The sequence below is a fragment of the Ctenocephalides felis genome, unplaced genomic scaffold (assembly GCF_003426905.1).
Source record: "Ctenocephalides felis isolate EL2017-DRISC unplaced genomic scaffold, ASM342690v1 CF-g0.4_SCAFFOLD_00845, whole genome shotgun sequence".
Lineage (NCBI taxonomy): Eukaryota > Metazoa > Arthropoda > Insecta > Siphonaptera > Pulicidae > Ctenocephalides > Ctenocephalides felis.
In genome coordinates, this window is record NW_020536999.1 from 94,728,681 (window position 1) to 94,750,691 (window position 22,011).

General features: G+C 29.7%; 1 protein-coding gene across 1 annotated transcript in view; it reads right to left on the bottom strand.

Moving 5' to 3' along the window:
- LOC113363123 (ras-related protein Rab-37-like) overlaps nucleotides 1-22,011 on the bottom strand; it is a 249,991-nt gene that overhangs the window by 72,939 nt on the left and 155,041 nt on the right. The gene's annotated exons all lie outside the window — the stretch shown is intronic.

Sequence of the window (22,011 nt, forward strand, 5' to 3'; positions counted from 1 at the left end):
CATATAAGTAAAAGTGTGTAAAATTTAGCATTTTTATTCGTAACAACCCTTGGGCAAGTTGTATTAAAAATCTATCATTAGATAATAGATAAACTTATCTAAAAATTATATTCATAGCATTCTTTTTGTTCCTAAGAAAATAAAGCAAAATCTGGCTCTTAAAACAACCATATAAGTAGAAAACGAAGTCAAGGTTTGTGTACAATTTAGCATTTTTATTTAACAATCTATTGGCAAGTTGTATTAAAAGTCTATTAGTATCATTAGATAACAGATAAAATTATCTGAAATTTGTGTCTACAGCATTTTTTTCGTACCTTCAGGCGAAAATCAGGCTTTTAAAACAATCATACAAGTAAAAAATTAAGTCAGGGTTTGTGTACAATTTAGCATTTTTATTTAACATTCTATTGGCAAGTCGTATCCAAAATCTGTTTGCACTCATAGATAATAGATAACATTATCTAACGTATGTATTTACAGCATTTTTACGTAGAAAACATGAAAAAATAAAGCAAAATCAGGTTTATAAATCAAGCATTTAAGTACAAAATTAGGTCAAGTATAATTTTGCATTTTTATTCATAAAAACCTATCGGCAAAAAACCTTTTAGATAATAGATGAAAGTATCTAAAACTTTTGTTTTTGGCATTTTGCAATTAATTTGTAATTTTAGATGTAATAGTCCATTGGAAACTAAATGTTGGTTAGATAAATTACACTACCTTGTGTTAAAATTTTGGTTTTTGCACTATATTCACTCAATGGCAAGTTCCAGCAAAAATCTTTTGCTACAAAATAATAGATAAAATTATCTGAATATTTCATTAATGCACTTTTTTCTAATTTGCTGCAATTTTAGAAATTATTGCGCTTTGAAAACTAAATTGTCGATTACAACTGCATAGACGCGTGTACAAACTTATGTTTTTCTAGCCTACTGGCAAGCAGTATCAAAAATCTATTTATACGATTAGATAATAGATAAAATTATCTAAAATGTATGATTTACGAATTTATTTCCTATCTACTAAAATAAAGCAGGTACATAGTGTTAAAATAAAATGTACGCCGGCAAGATCGTGACAAATTTTTACTTTGAATCTATTACACCTTTAGATTAAAGATAAAATTATCTAAATCTTTTGTTAATGCACTATTTTTGAATTTGCTGCAATTTCAGAAGATATTGTTCTTTGAAAACTAAATTGTTGATTACAACTGCATAGACGCGTGTACAAACTTTAGTTTTTGTAGCCTACTGGCAAGCAGTATCAAAAATCTATTTATACGATTAGATAATAGATAAAATTATCTAAAATTTATGTTTGAAGAATTTTTTTCGTATTTACAAAAATAAAGCAGGTACATAGCGTTGAAATAAAATGTACGCCGGCAAGGTCGTGACAAATTGTAACTTTGAATCTATTGCACCTTTAGATTAAAGATAAAATTATCTAAATCTTTTGTTAATGCACTATTTTTGAATTTGTTGCAATTTAAGAAATTATTGCACATTGAAAATTAAATGGTTGATTATAACTGCATAGACGCGTGTACAAACTTATGTTTTTGTAGCCTACTGGCAAGCAGTATCAAAAATATATTTATACAATTAGATAATAGATAAAATTATCTAAAATTTATGTTTAAAGAATTTTTTTCGTATCTACTAAAATAAAACAGGTACATAGTTTTGAAATAAAATGTATGCTGGCAAGATCATGACAAATTTTCACTTTTTTAAAATCTATTTGCACCTTTAGATAAAAGATAAAATTATCTAAAACTTTTATTAATACATGATTTGCAATATTCATGCAAGTTATTAAGATAAAACGTTTTGAAACATAAGATTTTGTAATTCTATAAAAGGGCGCGGTCTTCCATATTGTTACTGAAAGACGCGCGAAACACGAATTTGTTTTTTTGAATTTTTGCAAATTGTGTTGAATTTTTGGAAAATATAAAAATGCACGATTGATGTACAAAATTTTTACAATTTTTAGATGTTTGAATTTTTAAAATTGGTGTAATTTTGTGAATTTTACAGCATATTGGTGTTTTTGACGAAAAGTAAATTTGGTGAATTTTTTAAACAAATTTGCAAATTTTTAAAAAATAATTATGTACATTTGAAAAACAAAATTTGTACAAAATTTTGGTGTTTTTAGTTTTGCGAATAGATTTTTTTTAATTATTGAAACAAGAAACAACCATGTTCACCAAAACCGTAAATGTTGTTTTAAAATTTGTTTTTGCAAAATTTATATGTAAATAATTGTAAAACAACAAATCTGGATAATTTTATAATTATCTAATAGATTTTTTTTATGTATCTAACCAATAGACAAAGAAATTAAAATATGAAAGATATTTCTCCAGAATTTTGATTTGTTATTTAACATGCAATACAGTGGTATTTTTGTTAATCTACAAAATTAAGTAAAAATAAAAGTTTTAGATAAGTTTATCTGTTATATAATTGTATTAAAAAAAATTTAATACAAATTGCCAATATGCAGTTCTGGTTAAAATACCAAAAATGTAACACCATTTCGTCTATGGGCACTATTATTGTAAACACGACGTACATTTCAATGCGGAATCATTTCTAAAACTTACAAAATATTGGAAAAAGTGCATTAATAAAAGTTATAGATAATTTAATCTATTATCTTATGATATAAATACATTTTTGATACAACTTGCCAATAGGCGAGTATACTTTTCAATGTGCAATAATTTCTAAAATTTACAAAATATTGAAAAAGTTGCTTTAATAAAAGTTTTAGATAATTTTATCTATACAAATAAATAGATTTTTTATATAACTTTCCAATAGATAGTTATAGTTAAAATACCAATAAAGTAACATCAGCATGTATAATTTATCTTTACTATTCGTACTATTTAATGTAGAATAATTCCTAAAATTTACAAAATATTTAAAAAAATGCATTAATAAAAGTTTTAGATAATTTTATCTATTATCTTAAAGTGTAAATGAATTTCAGATGCAACTTTCCAATAGGCAATTATAGTTAAAATACCACAAATTTAACACCACCATGTATATTTTATCTATACTGTTTGTAGTTTTCAAAGTGGAATAATTCCTAAAATTTACAAAATATTGAAAAAATTGCATTAATAAAAGTTTTAGATAAATTTATCTTTTATCTACTTATGTAAACAGATTTTGCAAAATTCAAGCTAATTTAAAGTTATTTAGCAAAAACCATTATATGTTTCAAAAGTGCAGGAACATACATACAGCAAAAAATCGTATTAACCATGATCGTTTTAACGGGGTCCTAGACGGCGAAGGGTAAGAGAATCGTTTATTTGTGGTGGCTCTCACACCATGGACCTGCCTTCGGGCAGATCACCATTTATTATTATATAAAGTAAAGCCCCGTTAAGACAATTTTTCACGAGCATGGGCAAGAATGTGTCTTAAGCAAGGTGGCGTATTAAGCGAGATACGAACAATATATCTCAAAGTGCAGAGTCGTATATCTCATAGTAAAAAATCGTATTAACCGCGATCGTCTTAACGAGGTCCCACTTTTGTACAATATAATACCTCTTGCTACTTGTCTTGTTTGTCGATTCGAGTTCCTTCTCGATCAAAAACTTGTCTTAAGCGAAATTGCGTATTATGCGAGATAGGGACAATATGCTACAAAGTCTATCGTGAAGTGGAAAATCGTATTAACCACGATCGTCTTAACGGAGTCCTACTTTTGTACAATATAATTCCTCTTGCTACTCGTCTTGTTTGTCGATTCGTGTTCCTTCTCGATCAAAAACTCGTCTTAAGCGAGATTGCGTATTATGCGAGATAGGAACAATATATTTCAAAGTGCAGAGTCTCTTTATCGTAAAGTGTAAAATCGTATTAACCACAATCGTCTTAACGGGGTCCTACTTTTGTACAATATAATTCCTGTTGCTACTTGTCTTGTTTGTCGATTCGTCGATTCCTTCTCGATCAAAAACTCGTCTTAAACGAGATTGCGTATTAAGCGAAATAGGGACAATATGCTACAAAGCCTATCGTGAAGTGGAAAATCGTATTAACCGCGATCGTCTTAACGGGGTCCTACTTTTGTACAATATAATTCCTCTTGCTACTTGTCTTGTTTGTCGTGTTCCTTCACGATCAAAAACTCGTCTTAAGCGAGATTGCGTATTAAGAAAGATAGGGGCAATATGCTACAAAGCCTATCGTGAAGTGTAAAATCGTATTAACCACGATCGTCTTAACGGGGTCCTACTTTTGTACAATATAATTCCTCTTGCTACTTGTCTTAGTTGTCGATTCGTGTTCTTTCTGATCAAATGCTCGTCTTAAGCGAGATTGCGTATTATGCAGGATAGGGACAATATGCTACGAAGTCTATCGTGAAGTGAAAAATCGTATTAACCGCGATCGTCTTAACGGAGTCCTACTTTTGTATAATATAATTCCTCTTGCTACTTGTCTTGTTTGTCGATTCGTGTTCCTTCTCGTCCGTCTGTTGCGACGTTGCCAACATGTCGCGCAACACCAACAAAAAACGAATAAAAACAAGAGGTATATGTATATCCTGTCTGTATGTATGCGAAACGTGTAATCTTTGGTGTCAACCGTGTTGGTGTGAGTGAGTCGCACATCTTTGTATGCGTGTTTGGAGAGTGTTTGGCGCCAGGTTCGAATTTTGAGAATGTCAAAAGTAAATAATAAAATAATAATTAGTTGTAAGCAGTATTTTGCCTCAAAGCAAGTTGCATAAGATTTATTAAAATAAAAAATTCAGCAAATGCAATATTCTTCAATTTTTCTAGAGAGTGTATCTATTTTTGAAAAATATTTCTAAAGTTATAAAAAAAAATAAAAAAAATATCTTGTGACTTACAATGAAAAGCCCTCTTTTCGCAGAACGGGTCCGATCTAGTTTCTTTTTCTATTCGGGATCGAGCTCAGTAGAGTCCTCTCTTCATCCACTCTTCTCAAGACTTCTTCATTTATCTTGTCAGTCCACTTTATTTTCTCTATTATAAATATTTTATTCTAAATTTTTTCTAAAGACAGTATTTCATTTGGTTGGTAAATTTAACTTCTCGATACGTGTGAATAATCGACTTTATTAACAATAATTAGAATTAGCTATTTAAATAAATGTTTAACAGTCTTTTATTCGAAAAATGAGATGTCGATTTTATCAAAAACAATTTTCAGTTAATATCTTGGCAAAATACTCATAACATCAGTAACATCAGTACAAATTAATTAATTTGTTCAACACAATTCATTTCATGCATTTTGGGATCTAAAAGGTATTTTATTTAAGTGTGGACGTCAACGGTAATGAGTAGCTACCTGCAAAACACCATAAAACGTACAGACGCTTCAATTATAGATGCTGATTAGTGATTGGAATCGATCAAGCACGCGATGAAATTCTAAGCTTTGATGTAAATTTTCATAATTCGTATGGTAGGCCTATAATATTTCAGTATGTTTTAGACAACGACAAAATTTATCGTTAACCAAAATTTTATCACCAAAAACTAAAAACTAGCAAAAAAACTTTTTTCAACATTTAATTGCAAAGAAATCTTTACCAAAAACTAAACAACACGATTAGTTAAATTTGGTTTAGGGTTTTTGTTAAAACATAAAAAAATGTTCAGCACTTTTTTGATAATAATAAATAAATAGCTTGATCAATCGTGGATCATTTAAATTTTTAAAATCAGTTCAGCCGTTTTTTAAATAACGTCGATGAAAGAAATAAAAGAAAAAAAGTAAAATGAACAAAAAGTAAAACTAAGTATTATTAGAAAAATCAAATTTGGAAATACGTTAATTAAATTTTAAATAATACCAGAAAGTAAAGAAGAAATGCCACGCTTATTAACAATAAAATAATTTAAATAAATGAAACAAGATTCTGCGAATCTTTTGAGGTCAACATTTTTTTTATAAAGTATAATAGTATGGAAAATTTCTTTAAAATTAATCATATTTGCGGATAGCATAGTTTTGAATTAGTTTGGATTTTCAGACTTATAAACGTTCTCCTATATGACAAATGTTACAATCAATGCAAACCACTGGCAGTTTATCTTCAGGAGTTCGATCTTAAAATTATGATCTTAAACTTAAGACTAATTGTCAAAGAAAAATTTAGTAGAAAACCTTATTTCATAAAATATTAAAAAAAATTAAAACTGCAATTTAAATACTGTAAATAAATAAGGCTTATCTCATATTTATTTATAAATTTTATAGAATAAAGAACTACATACTAGAGAGAGATTAATTTTGATTTATTCGTGCACTGATATATTATATCTCTTCCAAATTTAAAACCATTCGGATATATTAATGATGTATTTGAAAGAAAAATTATAAAATTAAACGATCAACAAATTTGTGCAACACCACAACAACTCGGTATACTCCAAAAACACATTCAAAAACCAAAAAAAAATCTTTTACAATCCAGCCCTGCCAACATATATATGTAGTCCACCGACACTGCGTTCACTTTACAGTGTTGCCACATGTCGCGAGACAGACTTATTGGGCACTTCACGCGTTAGAGCAAGACAGACGTACCAACTTGAAAGCAGAAAGAGACAGACAGGGGATTTATATATCATAATTGGTTCATTCATTCCACGTCGAGAGGTTTTTTGAGAAAAATAGAATTTTGGACCAATAGAAATTGTCTAAATGGTTATAATAAAAAAGGTTTGATGATGGTAAGGACTTCCGTCTGTCGAAACGTCTGTCGGAAATAAAATTGAGTAGGAAAGACAAAGGTTTTGGTTAAAAATTTTATTAAAAAATTATATTGAAATTATTTTTGTCAAAAAAACTGTAGCAAGTAAAGGGGTTTCTGATAGTAGCTCTTGAATCATTTTTCACTTTCAAATAAGTTTTTTGACAAATTTTGTTAGGTGATACTATATTGATTTATAAATGACTAGAACAGAAATTTTATTAGCTTTTTAATGATCAATTTATTAAGATTTGGAACAAAGTTTGAAGATATTTGCTAAAGTTTAAAAAGATGTCTCAAGTTCATCTTTATGTTCTTGAACAAGGTTTCAAATTTATGTTGGTGTTTTTACCAAATTTTGGTATAGTATGCTATATTTTTATAACCATAGATAAAAAGATAATGTTATAATCTTTCTTATGATATATATGATTTAGTAGGTTTTGAAACAATTTTACAAGATATTTGCCAAAGTTTGATAAATTACAACCAATTTTGGAGGTTACGTTAGTTTTATGCTAAGAGTTTCAAGTTTGTAGTAAAAATCTATTATAGCACGATATATTTATTTATATATAGATAAAAAGATAATTTTATAAGCTTTCAGATGATATATATAGTTTACTATATTTCGGAACAATTTTTAAAGATATTTGCAAAAGTTCAAAAAAAAATGTATCAAGCTCATCTTTAGGTTCTTGTACTAGGTTTCAAGTATATGTTCGTGTTTTCACTAAATTTTGCCATAGTATGCTATATTTTTGTTTACGTTAGTTTTTTGCTCCGAATTTCGAGTTTGGGTTAAAATTCTTTCATAGAACGCTATATTTATTTATATATAGATAAAAAGATAGTTTTATAAGCTTTCTGATGGTATATATAGTTTACTAGTTTTCGGAACAATTTTTAAAGATATTTGCCAAAGTTTAAAAAATGGTTATGATTGTTTCCTTTAATGTTTCAAGTTTGAGTTTGTTTTTTGCAATATCTTGTAATGGAGTGTTATATTTTTGTAAATATAGATGAAAAGATAATTTTATAAGCTTTCTAATGATATATACGACTTAATAGGTTTTGGAATAATTTTACAAGATATTTGCCAAACTTTGAATTATAAGTTTCCAGGTTATAATTATTTCATACAATGTTTCAAGTTTAGTTAGTTTTAGTTAGTTTTTTGCAAAATTTTGCTGTAGAATGCTATATTTTTATATATGTAGTTAAGAAGATAATTTTATAAGCTTTTCAATGATATATATGATTTAGTAAGTTTTCAAACAATTTTACAAGATATTTTCCAAATCTAGCCAATTTTTAGGGTTTCATTAGTTTTCTGCTACGAGTTCCAAGTTTGCGTTATGATTTTTGCAAAATTTTGTTATAAGATGCTATATTTATTTATATACAGATTAAAAGGTAGTTTCATAAGCTTTCTGATGATGTATAGTGTTCAATAATTTTTAGAACAATTTTCGAACACATTGCAAAGTTTCAAGTTTGTATTTGTTTTACGTAGTATTTTATTAAAGACGATATACTAACATATACAGATAGAAAGATAATTTCATAAGCTTTCTAATCCCATCAAATATTTATTACTTTTTAAAACAACTTTTCAAAATTTTTGATAAAATTTAAAAAAGCGCACGTATAAGTGTAATAAAACTCGATATAAATCCTTACGCTTTCACATTTTCACTTTCGTGGAAATATTCCGAAAACTATTGAAGCTACATAAAATATTATTTATACAAGATTAAAAGATTATACAATTTTGAGCCTTTTTATTTAATATTATATTAACTTCAAGAATCTAGTTTTCTAGTTAAAGCTGTTATAAAGCTTGATATGGAACATAAAAGAAAATTTCTCGGGTGCATTTTTTTTTTGCTGTCTTCAATATATCTCAAAAACTATTAAGGTTACAAAAAATTGCATAAGATGAGATTAATAGCTTATACAATTCTGCACATTTTTGTCTTACATTGCTTCAACTTTAGAAAACTAGTTTTAGGTTTACAGATGTAATAAAACTTGACATAAAACTAAGAATCACATTTTATGCATACATTTTTGAGGAAGTATTTAAAATTCTTAAATAGAGATTATGTAGTCTTGTACTTATATTGTTTTTATAAATTCCTGAAATATCTTATTCCATAAGTCTATTAATCTTTTCCTAAATTATTCAATAACATATATGTTATCGCAGCCGCCATTTGCTGTTGAGTTTATTTATTCAAAGAGCGGCCATTTTGATAGTACTTACTTTAGCTAGTTTTCTATTTGGTCGTTTATTTATTTTATTCCAAGTTTCTTCAGATGATTAAAAAGAAATTCCGGAAAGTCATCGGAAAATCTTTGTAAGCGACACGTAACACAAATTTCCGCGTTTTTTAAGAGTTCTTTAATATATTTCCAACAAGTGTGAAGTTATCTGGTTAACCTAATATTTTTTTTTAGGTGTGAAGTTATCAATGAAAAACTAGTTTTATATATAAACAAAAAGTTACTAAAAATAACTTAACTAGTTCTCGTTACTAACTATCCATAAATATATAAAAAATATCTATAAATTTCAGTTCCAGTTGTCGTAATTATTCTAATAATTTTCTAACAAATATGTAATTATCTAGTACATGAACTAGTATTTTTTTATGTAATGTAATATTTATTCAACAAATGCCAAGTTATCTACTTTTCTAAAATGTGTAAAGTTAACTACGCTATTAATCTAGTATTTATTTAACGAGTGTGAAGTTATCAACATAACCTAATACTTTTCTAACAAGTGTGAAATTATCTACATGAACTTGTATTTTTCTTACAATGTAATATTTTTTTAACAGATGTCGAGTAGTATTTGTTTTCGAATGAAAGATGGCTTTTTATTGGTTTAAACAAGTATATTATACAGAAATATGGCTGAAATGCCGAAACGTACAGAGTTGAAAATATACAATCGTTTTAATTGAATTTTCTTGAAAGAATGCTTACTGAGTCCTAATTAGTTTGTATGGATCAGAGACATGGACATAAAAAAAGCAGAAAACACTATGAGAAGCAAATGTGCTTGTAAGAAATGAGTGAAAAAAAGAGGCTACCGTGTGCAAAATGCTTTATTGGGCAGATATTTGAAAAATGTGTAAAAAAAAAACCAATTCGAGTGTAGAAAAGAAAATTCAGGAAACTGATAACACAGACACAGGACATTGAAAATGAAGTTGTACAAAGTGTATTGTAGAAAAGTAAACTACAACTACGACAAATGCGAGAGTTTTAAGTATTACGATTTGGGCGTGAAGTTATCTACATAAATTTTTTCCAACAAGTATGAAGTTATCTACATAAACTAATATTTTTCTAACAAGTGTGAAGTTATCTATATGAACTACTATTTTTTTACAATGTAATATTTTTTTAACAAAAGTCAAATTATCCACGTAACTCGTCTAGTTTTTTTCTAATAAGTATAAAGTTATTTAAATAATCTAGTATTATTCTAACAAGTGTGAAGTTATTTACGTAAAGTAATATTTTTGTTACAATATAATTTTTTTCGAACGAGTGTGAAGTTAACAAAGGACAAGCTATTCACGTTACTCATCTAGCATTTTCCTAACGAGTATGAAGTTATATACATAATTTAGCATTTTTCTGACAAATGTGAAGTTATCTACATAAACTAGCATTTTTATTATGATGTAACGTTTTTCCCAACAAATGTGAAGTTATCGACATATCTAGTCTAGTATATTTGTAACAAGTGTAAAGTTATTTACATAATTCAGTTTACTGTGAAATTGTTTACTAACAAGTATGGTGTTATCTACGGAGAAACAGTATTCCCTAAAAACAAAAAGTTACTATAAAAAGCAATTTCGTTTAGCAATCAGAATTACATTATGATTTAGTTATTAAAAAACGTAATAGTAGATAAATGTCAAGTTATCTACGTTACTAATCTAGCATTTTCGTAACGAGTGTGAAGTTATCTACATAATCTAGTATTTTTCTAACAAGAGTGAAGTTATCTACGTAAAGTAATATTTTTATTACAATGTAAAAATTTTTTCAACAAATATTGTGAAACACTCTTACGAGTGTGAAGTTATCTATCTAATCTATCTATCTAACAATTTGTTAGAATATGTAGATAACTTCACACTCGTAAGAGTGTTTCACAACATTTGTTGAAAAAATTTTTACATTGTAACAAAAATATTACTTTAAAATTGTTATAAAAAATGTTACTTTAAAATTGTTAGTAACAATTTTGTAAACAAGTGTAAAGTTAAATGTATTTTTATCACAATGTAACAAGAGTGAAGTTATCTACATATCTGTATTTTTTAACAAGTGTGAAGTTGTTCACTAACAAGTATGAAATTATCTCTCAAGAAGCAGTATTCCCTAAAAATAAAAAGTTACTATAAAAAGCAATGAGGTATAGCAGTCGTTATGATTTGGTTATTAAAAAGCGTAATAGTAGATAAATATGTATAAGTGTGTGTGGGTGTGTGTGTGTACGTGTATATATTAGGGCTTCCCTCATTTGGGGGTAAAGCCCTTGTGTCATAGGGGATGTTACCCCTACGCAATATCATACATACACATATATATGTATATATGTATACATATATACATATTGGTGTAGGCGTGTGTCGGCATTTGTACGCCAAAGAGCAGGGAACGAGTTTAATAAATTTGTTACGTCATCGCACATATATAAAATACAATATATCTATACCAAAGGCAGGTTCATGTTACACATTTTATTTCCTATACTTTCTGCAATCTATTTTCCAAACTTCCACGTCTTTTGCTTTCAGTTCTCTGTATTTTCTATAAAACGTATATCATTTACTTTTGCCTTGATTTTTGAATTTTGTCTTCGTCCACATTTTGCAATATGTGGCCAATAAAGTTTTCTTAAAACAGTAGTTCACAACAATCACAGTTTAGTTATATTTGAATATTTTTGTCTATTTACAGATAACTGCACAGCTGATAGTGAACAACTTCACACATGTTTTATCATTATGTGGATAACTTCACTATTATTAAAAACATAGTGGATAATATAGCTAACTTCACACCTTAACACTTATAGAATAGTTCTAGATTACGTAGATAACTTCAGGCTTGTTAGAAACATACGAGATTATATCTTTAACCTTAACTTTATTAGATTATATAGATAACTCGTTGACTCTAGAATTGTTTTTATCTCATGTACTCTTTTTGTACCATGTTTTTTTTATGTTTCCTAGAAGTATTTTTAGTCTTTTCTGAAGTCCGCGTCTCTAATCTATAAAGAGCAAATCTTATATTCCAGATTTTTAATAAAAATACGACCGACATATATGTTATTTCAATAAATGCATGATTCTTAAACTATTTGCATTAAGACAACCTTATCTAAAAACTAAAATAAATACGGCTACGTGTACAGAAATAATTAAATAAATTTATATATCTAAATATTTATAGTTTTACTAACCAGGCGCGGGCATAGATATAGAAACGGGTACAGATATCGAACCAAAAACAATAACATTTCAGTTATGTTTAGAATTTTTGTTTTTATTTTAAGATAACTAACTTCGTATCGAATAGAAAATGCGTTACCATTATGTAGATAACTTCACAATTAATAAAAATATGATGAATAACGTACATAACTTCACTCCTGTTCCGGATTACGTACATAACTTCACACATCTTGGAAAAGTACAAGATTAAATAAATAACTTGAATTTATTAAAAACAATAACAGTTCAGTTATGTTTAGAATTTTTTTTTAAAATAACTAACTTCGCACCGAATAGAAAATGCATCATTATGTAGATAACTTCACTATTATTAAAAACGTGGTGGATGATGTAGATAACTTCACTCCTGTTCCGTATTACGTACATAACTTCACACAAATAAATAACTTGAAATTATTAAAAACAATAACAGTTCGGTTATATTTAGAGATATCGTTTCTTTATTAAGATAACTAACTTCGCACCGATTAGAAAAAGCGTTTTCATTATGTAGATAACTTCACAATTATTAAAAACATGGTGGATAGTGTACATAACTTCACACTTGTTCCGGATTACGTACATAACTTCACACATGAAAAGAACAAGTTTAAAAGAAAAAGAAAGAAAAGAACAAGATTAAATAAATAACTTAAACTTATTAAAATAATACTAAAATACGCAAAAATGACACGGAAAATTATATTACGTGTCGCTAAGAAGGTTTTTCCGATATCTTTCCGAAATTTCCAATTACTCATCAAAAGAAATTTTAATATAAAACGACATATTTTATAATTAGTTCAAAAGAGAAACCATTTTGTGACATCAAAATGAATGCTATCTAAGCAAATAAATTTGACAGCACTTGGCCGCGCCATAACTAAGTGTAAATGGCATTTTGCCTTAAGGCAAGTTGTCTCCTCAAATAGAAATACGAGCATGATACATAACATGGTTTATGTTCTAAAAGCGCCAAATATTTAAAATTTCATTATCTATGATTAGGTCTCTTGTCGAAGTCTTATGATATTTTAGAATATACATTTAGACCACAAACTATATCACTGTACAAAGTTTCATAAAAATCGTCAAATTATGATAAATTAGCCAGGTCAATCTTTCAAACCGTTTTTAAATTTTCAACATCGCTTCAAAATGTTCGGAGAAAAGGTTTGTTCATCGATTCATCGTGCAAAACCAATCATCTCGTTTCATCTTGGCTGGCTTAAATTTTTGAAATAGATGAGAAAACGGCGAAAACTGATCAAATTTCACTTTAGATACATGAAAGTATAGTGTCTAATCCTGGTCGACTGATGTCTAAATTTGAAGACTCAAAAATGAGCAGAATGGTTATTACTGCCTTCAGTGGCTTATTGGAACAACTTGCTACTTCGACACAATATCTGAGAAAGAAATGTGCATCTTCTCTGGAAATGTGCTTTTCAGAAATTTGGCAGAGACTGTGAAGGGCAGATGGATGTGTTTACCAAATATTAAAGAAGGTAGCATCGTCGTATATCAAAAATCAAAGTTTGGCTCAATCGTAGCCACAAAGATGTCAACTATTATCTTACACAGATGTTGGCACGGCTGTTTTCGAGCATATTTACACCGCATTAAGCACGACAACTCGCTGGAATGTTCAGGAAACAGTGAAGATGCGAAGCCCACGTTTTAGTGCACACCCCTGGTGCAGAAGGGAAAATGTTGAATAGGACAATTATACCAGATTCAATGGCAGAAGTGATCTTGACATCGGATGCTAATTATAGCAGCATCAGTACCCAGCAAGACAAGTCCTCCAGCAAGAAAGAAAGCAAATAAAGCCAATAAAAGAATAACACCTTGGATCCTACATTTCCACTTCATGAAGCTTTGTATAAAAGTGATTTTAGTTGCCATTAAACAACATTAGCATCTAAACCAGATTAGCATCAAAAGTATTTCCATAGCTAAGACAAAGTAATTTTTCCAACTTCAGTGCAAACGATTCAGACTTACTTAGAAAACGTAAAATTAGAACGTCGGATTTTCTGCCACAAACATAAACTTGTTATTTGGGAGGTTAATAAAGAAAATCAAAATTACATTATGCAACTATCTTCTCTTAACTACCAATATACAAAAACAGAAAACTCTCAAGAATTGAAGTCGATCTTTTTTTATTAATCAGAACTAATTGTCTCAAAAGCTTGTTGTGATGTCTTAATAACGTGACTGCAACCAGTGGTATTGTAGAGTCGGAACGCGCCGGAACGTCGTTTCGGCAAATCATTTTTTGGCCAGAACGCCTTCCGGCAAAAAAAATCGCTACATACAGAAAGTGAATTCTATAAATCATAATTTAACTAATTTTTATTAAACGTTCCTATTATTGTAATAAACATACATATATGTGCACAGGATGGGTTTTGTAATGATTTTTGTTTCTTTTCTTTTCGAACGGAACCGGAACAAACATGAGAACCGGCTTTTAAACTGTTTTTTTAATTTTAGCGTTCCGGCAAAAAAATATTAGCACAACACCACTGCTGGCAACCCAATAGTTGCCATATCTCTTTTAGATAAATTATTATAGGAATAACTCTAAAGTTAATTACATTTAATTGAATGCAAAACATATTGCTATCTATATTTCCAAGTAAAAAACGATGTCACTACTGCATGACATAAAGTTGTCAAGTTGATTTCATGACAAAAACATAAACTTGTTCTTTTGAAAAATTGATGAACAAAATCAAAAGTACTTTTTCAACTCTGTTCAATTTACTGCCAATAAATAAAAACATAAAAACCCTATAGATTTTTTTTGTAGATGCTAATAATATGTATACCTTATACTGCTATGAGCTTATTGTGATGACTTCTTAATAACGTTCCTTTATAGATGGCAACCCTACGGTCGGTCAATCTCTTTTTTTAATTTATCATTGGAATAACTCGAATACTGATGATATTTTATTGAATGCAGTAAAGCCGGAAAGGTATATTTTCTCATAAAAACATATCGCTCTATATATTTCCGAGTGAAAACGATGTCACTACTGCTTGACATCAAGTTGTCAAATTGATTTTATGACAAAAACATAAACTTGTTACTTGGAAAGTTAATAAACAAAAACAGAAGTACGTTATGCAATTCTGTTCACTTTGCTACCAATATACGGAAAACAAAAAACTCTCAAGAATTGATAGTCAAACTTTTTTGTATCATTAACTGTCCTGTATGTTGTGATGACTTCTTGATAACGAGGCTTAATGGTTAGCAACCCAACGGTTGGCCTAATTTATTTTGGTAAATTTATTATTAGAATAACTCCAATGCTGATGACATTTTGGAAACACATTGCTATCTATATTTCCAAGTGAATGATAATGAAACTACTGCCTGACATCAAGATGTCAAGTTGATTTTCTGATAGATACAAAATGAAAAGTGCATTATGCAACTCTGTTCACTTTACTGCCAATATACAGAAACAAAAAACTACCAAGAAATGATAGTCAAACTTTTTTGTGCAATCGTAATCGCAATCAGGATTTAATAGTCCTTGCAACCCAACGGTTGGCATATCTTGTTTTGATGATTTTGATTTTTCTAATGATGACATTTTATTGAATGCAGTAATGCCGGTAAGGGCTAATTTCACCTAAAAACATATTGCTAAAATATTTCCGAGTGAAAAACGATGTCACTATTGCTTGACATCAAGTTGTCAGAAGCTGGAATCAAACCTGGAACTTGTAATCAGAAGGCCATAGCTCTGAATCAAATTTAAAGATAATTTTAACGCCTACACTTAAACCAAAGACTATTTTGGCTTTCCAGCACCAAATTCAAAAAATATAAACAAACCCAAAAAAAAATTACGCAACTCAATCTCCTCATCTACCGACCCGCAAAACCTAAAAAAACCCTTTTCGAACAACGCATCTAAAATTCCCTAGAAATTTCGAGAACTTTCCCCGCGCTCTTTCGACTCTGGCTCCACCCAATCACAGGCGGTGCTTCGGGGCTCCCTTGATCGTGATTGGTTATAAATCACCCCACTTATAACATAATAGACCGCTACTCGTCCGTCGATTCGATCGTTTATTTCAGTACGACCGCGGCTTGCAAAGAGTGAAGTCACGCCGAAATTTTTGGTAAAAAAATAGTAAAAAATAGTGATTTTGGTGAAAATATAAGTGTTTGTATTTGGATACATGATCATTGTTCAAGGTAAGGTGATTTAGAGATTAGGTTAAGTGTGTGGAGATGATTTGTTTGTGGTGTGTGTGTGAAATAAAATAGTTTATGTTGTGTTTTATTAATAACACAATAGATTTTAATGGTGTTTGGTTAAAAATGTGTATAAAATTTATACAAACCTTGTAGGCAACCATAATCATTTAGTTTTCTATGTTCATCCGGCCGACCATGCTGTTTATGTGCCACACAAACCAAATTCCAACAAAATCTCATCCAAAACATACCAAATTCCTTTACCCATGTCCATCCAAACATATTTCTATTAATATTTTACTATTTTTCACTCAATTTTTATCGAATTTCATCTTTTTTCTAAACGATAAATACATATTTCTCTGTTTTAATTCTAAAGTGTGTATGTGCCTCTCGCTCTCACCAATGTGAAATGTTAGCGGCGTCTCGCTCGCACGCTTTCAGACGGGTCTATTGAAGTTGCAAGGGGAGTACTGGCGCTAGTGGTGGGCAGATGATGTTTTTGGTATTTGGGATTTTCGATGTTGGGGATATGAAGATCGATTAAGAGTAATAAAATGTTATAGTTGTTGATAAAAAATATGTGTAGCCTGAAGCGTATTGTTTTTAAAGAATGGAATTTTAGATTTAGGGTCCACTAGTATGTATACCATGTCACAGAGCCTTTTTGCAGTTACTATTTCACCATTTTACTTTTGGAAGTGCTTTTGCATCTTGTGCTTATGCTGTCAGTTTCCTGTAATTTCTATTCACATTCTATTGCAGTTTTTGTTAGGTGTAATTTTCGATATTGGGGATCATAAAGTCGATTCTGGAAAATATGAAATTACACTTTTGGAAAGAAATTTTCGTACCATAATGGTTTCTAGTTCACTTTTTACTTAGAACTTACTACTTTACTAGAACTTCTGCTATCGTTCTTGAAGCAAATAGTCTTCCTATGCCTCTACTTCCAGTTTCCTGTATATTCTAATGAGATATGAGATAGCCTTCTTTGAATTTTTTTATAATATGCATATGAAAGTGAACTATAAATTCGAAAGTATAGTTCACTTTTCACTTCTGGAACTTCTTCAGTGAATTCCTGAAGCCTTTCCAGCGTCTTGTGCTTCTGCAGTATCTGAATTTTATTTTCACAACTAAGAAGTCCATCATCTACATTTAGTTCTGTTCTTTTTCACCTTCCATTACCAGTTTTCGATCAACATTCGATCCATTTCTCAATAGATTTTTGAGTCCATGTCTCTGATCCCTGCAGATCTATGAACCAAGTATTAAATGTTTTTGCTGTTTTGAGCAACGTTTTTGTCAGTACATGCTTTTCTTTAAAATTTTCAATAGTATATAAGAGTGTACTATGAATTTAAATTATAGTTCACGTTTTACTTCTGGAACTTCTTTAGTGCTTTCGTATCTTGCGCTTATGCTATCAGTTTTCTGTATTTTCTCTTTACAACTAATAAATTCACCATCTACATTCGGGTAAATCTTTCTTTTTCACCTTCCGTGGTACTCTTTTACCTAATAACTTCACCATTTACAACCAATTCAGTCTTTCTTTTTTACTTTCATAACACTTTTTACCAGTTTTCGATCAGTATGCAATCCAAAGTTTTCTTCAGTCACTTTTCAGTAAAGGGGTTTCTTAGAGTCCATGTCTCTGATCCCTGCAGAGCTATGCGTCAAATATTAAGACTTTCTACTATTTGAGCAACGTTTTAGTTAGCAAAGTCTTATTTCTTATGCCAATTAGAGTTTGCTCCTCAATATATTCTTTGGATTTCTCTATACGTTAGTAGATCTCTCTATTTTTTCAAATCTTCACATCTAATAAGTTCACCAATCTTCAGTCGGTACCTTCCACGGTTGCTCTTTTACCAGTTTTCGATTAGAATTCAATCCAAAGTTCTTTTCAGTAAATAGTCATTTTTCCATAAAGGGGTTTCTTCGAGTCCATGGCTCAGATCCTTGCAGAGCTTTGCTTTAAAAAATTTTTACTGTTTGAGCAACGTTTTAGTCAGTAAAGTCTTTTTTTTTTTTCTTTTTATCAATTAGTGGTTGCTTCTCAATATATTTTATTGAGTTCTCTATTCTTTAGTTCAAATAGATCTTTTTGTTAGTAGAGTCGTATTTCTATCACTCGAGAATTCGATATTTATTTGCTTCTTTCTAGGCCTTTTTTCTATTTTATGTAGGAGTTATGTTTATTCGTCAGTTGAGTTCACTTTTCAACTGCTTTTGAAGTATTTTTAGAGCTCAATTTTTACGTTGCTTCTCAGTAGAGTACCTTTCTTATCTTCTATTGCTTTTGCAGTAGAATACTTTTTCGATATTGATTTGCCCATCAGCCTTATTTTCATGTATTTTTAATTCGAGATTCAGTTTTCATGCAAAGATTTTTAATAATATCCTCCTTTTTATCTCACGTAGAGATAATTCGATCTTGCTTATCAGTAGAGTCTTTTAGTGCCACTATTTTATGCCATAAGAAGTACTCAGTATGCCTTATATAAAATATACATAAACTAGTCGAAAATGCAAAGGACCACGGTTTAGTGCACAATGAAAGATATGTTGAATAAGAAAATTTTATATAAACAATTATAAAAAATCAAATCAAATCAGAATCACATTAGTAGGAAGCTAAGTTTGTAAACACAACCAGTAATAGTGAAGGGATCAGTTAGTCAATACTTTGACATGTGTAATAATACAATATCGCAAGGTTATATAAAATTAAATACCAAATAATTGACTTTATAAATTGAAGACTATAGCATTTATCTCATTCTGCATCACAATGGAAATGAAGGCTATAGCATTATGAAAGAAAAATACGATGAATGCTTGAGCATCCACGCCAAATATTACACTTCTATTACCCAATTTGCTTGTTAAAGCTAATTAGTAACTACGCGAAAAGAGACAACACAAACTAAAGAATCAGTTAGTGACAGCAATAACCTTGACAGGAATAATAATTGCAAAAACCCTAAGATTATATAAAATTAAATTCAAAATAATTGACTCTAAATTTTGAATACTATAACATTCATGTCATGCTGCATCACAATGATAATGAATGGTACAGCATTATGGAAAAAAATCCTTCATATACGATGAATGCTTGAGCATCTACGTCAAGTATCACGCTTCTATTACCCAATTTGCTTGTTGAAGCTAATTGACTTTATAAATTTGAATGCTATAGTTTTTGACACAGTTGCTTATAGTCCAAGCTTTTGGTCTTTCTATATACACACACAGGCACACACACACACATATATATATATATATAATAATAATAATAATAATAATTAGATTTTTTTGTTCGACGTTGAGATATATCTTGAGTAATGATTTTCAGCCAATCGTCGAAATAAAAGAAGCAAATTAATACAAACATTTATTTATAATATTTACATGACTCTTATTATAATATTATCAATTTTGCCAAAAAATAATTTTCCAAATCTTTGACTATTATGTTATATATATATATATATATATATATATATATTTCTTTACATCGACTTTCAATTTAATCAGTGTTACCCCACTATCTCGTACACACGGTACAAACGCGATTAGTTTGTGCATTGCGCACACACCGACTTCAAGGACACCAAAACATTTAAATAAAACGAACTGAATATTTCTCTCTATCGTAATTCGAATATAAATATAAATAAATATTTATTATACTTATATAAATTTCGTAGAATTTTATTATCGCAAATATATGATTAATGTTATTTTTGTTTTAATGTTGCCGGTTGACGTTTCGGATTGGTTTTACAAGGTTGGTATTGCAAAGGGACGTGCGGTGGCGACACTGTTTGTTTTTTGGCGCCAACTGTTGAATGACAGATTATAAACTAGTGGTGCATGGCATCGTGCCTTAAGGCAAATTGCTGGAACTTTCCGCACCAAAAATTAAACTTTTTAACTAGTGGCATCGTGCGTTAAGGCAAATTGCTAGAACTTCCTGTACCGCAATTAAAAATCTTGGTACGGAATCCAAAAATTTTAGCACAAAATGTGTACACATTATTAATGTCTCTATAAAATATCTGATAATTTGATGTGCATATGACCAATAAACATTTTTTACCGCCAAATGACGTTTTTTAAACTTATTTTTATTAGAGAGTCCATAACCGCTGGACCTGCCTTCATAAAAATTTGATCAATTCTTTATCTTGTCAATACAAGTAAAATGTTTTTTGAATTATTAAAATCAGACGCTCCGTTCTCTTAAAAGCTGAGTTACCGTTTGTGGCACTTTTTGGGCCGTATCTCCAAAACGGCTAGACCCGCCTTTACCAAAAACTAATCTGCACGTCTCCTTATCAACACGAATCGAATGCTTTTTGAATTATTCAAATCGGTTGACCCGTGTTCCCGAAATCGTCGACGAAAATTTGTATCCGCACTCTTGTAACTTTTAAACCATTCGATTAATATGAATGATGTATTCAGCAAATTTGTAAATATGTAAAACCCCGTTAAGACGATTTTGCTAGACAAAACCGCGTATTAAGCGGGAAAAGGTATGAATTTATATTCATACAATACGTTCAAAATGCAGACAGCGGCATTATGTGACGTTTTATACGGGATATCGTGTTAAGAATAATCGTCTTAAGGCGGATCTTTTAAAACTGTCTTAATATATAAAACCCCGTTAAGACGTTTTTTGCCAACCGGGGTAAAAACGTGTCTTAAGCGGGTAAGAGTTATTTTATATAGAAACAATATGTTTCAAGGAATCCGCGTTTTATGCGAGAAATCCTGCTAATAATAATCGTCTTAACGGGGATTTATTAAAACTGTCTTAAATATATAAAACCTCGTTAAGACGTTTTTTCCCAACCGGAGTAAAAACGTGTCTTAAGCGAGTAAGAGTTATTTTATATAGAAACAATATCTTTCAAAGAGCAGAAACCGTCGTAATAAAGAGGCGTTTTATGCGGAACATTATTTATGACGGTCTAATATGTATAACCCCGTTAAGACGATTTTTGGCCAAACGGAACACAAACAGATAGCATGTTTCCAAGTGCAGGAACCGGCGTAAAGTGGCGTTTTATGCGGGATATAGTGATAAAAATAATCGTCTTAACGGGGTTCTACTAAATATATATATATATATGCAATATCTTCATTATATATTTTAATCTATAAGTTTTTAAAAATGAACGATTATTTCTAACACGATTTATCGCATAAAACGCTACTTTACCTTCCTGCACTTTGAAACATGTTGTCTCTATATGAATTCATACAGTTTCCCGCTTAAGACGCGGTTTTGGTACGGCAAAATCGTCTTAACGGTGTTTTACTGAATATATATGTAATATATTTATTTATATATTATAATTGAAATTATAAAATAGTTTTAAAGTTCTAAAAATGCACTTGAAAGTCCCACAGCGTGTGAAAGTCGTTATTAGTGTTATAAAT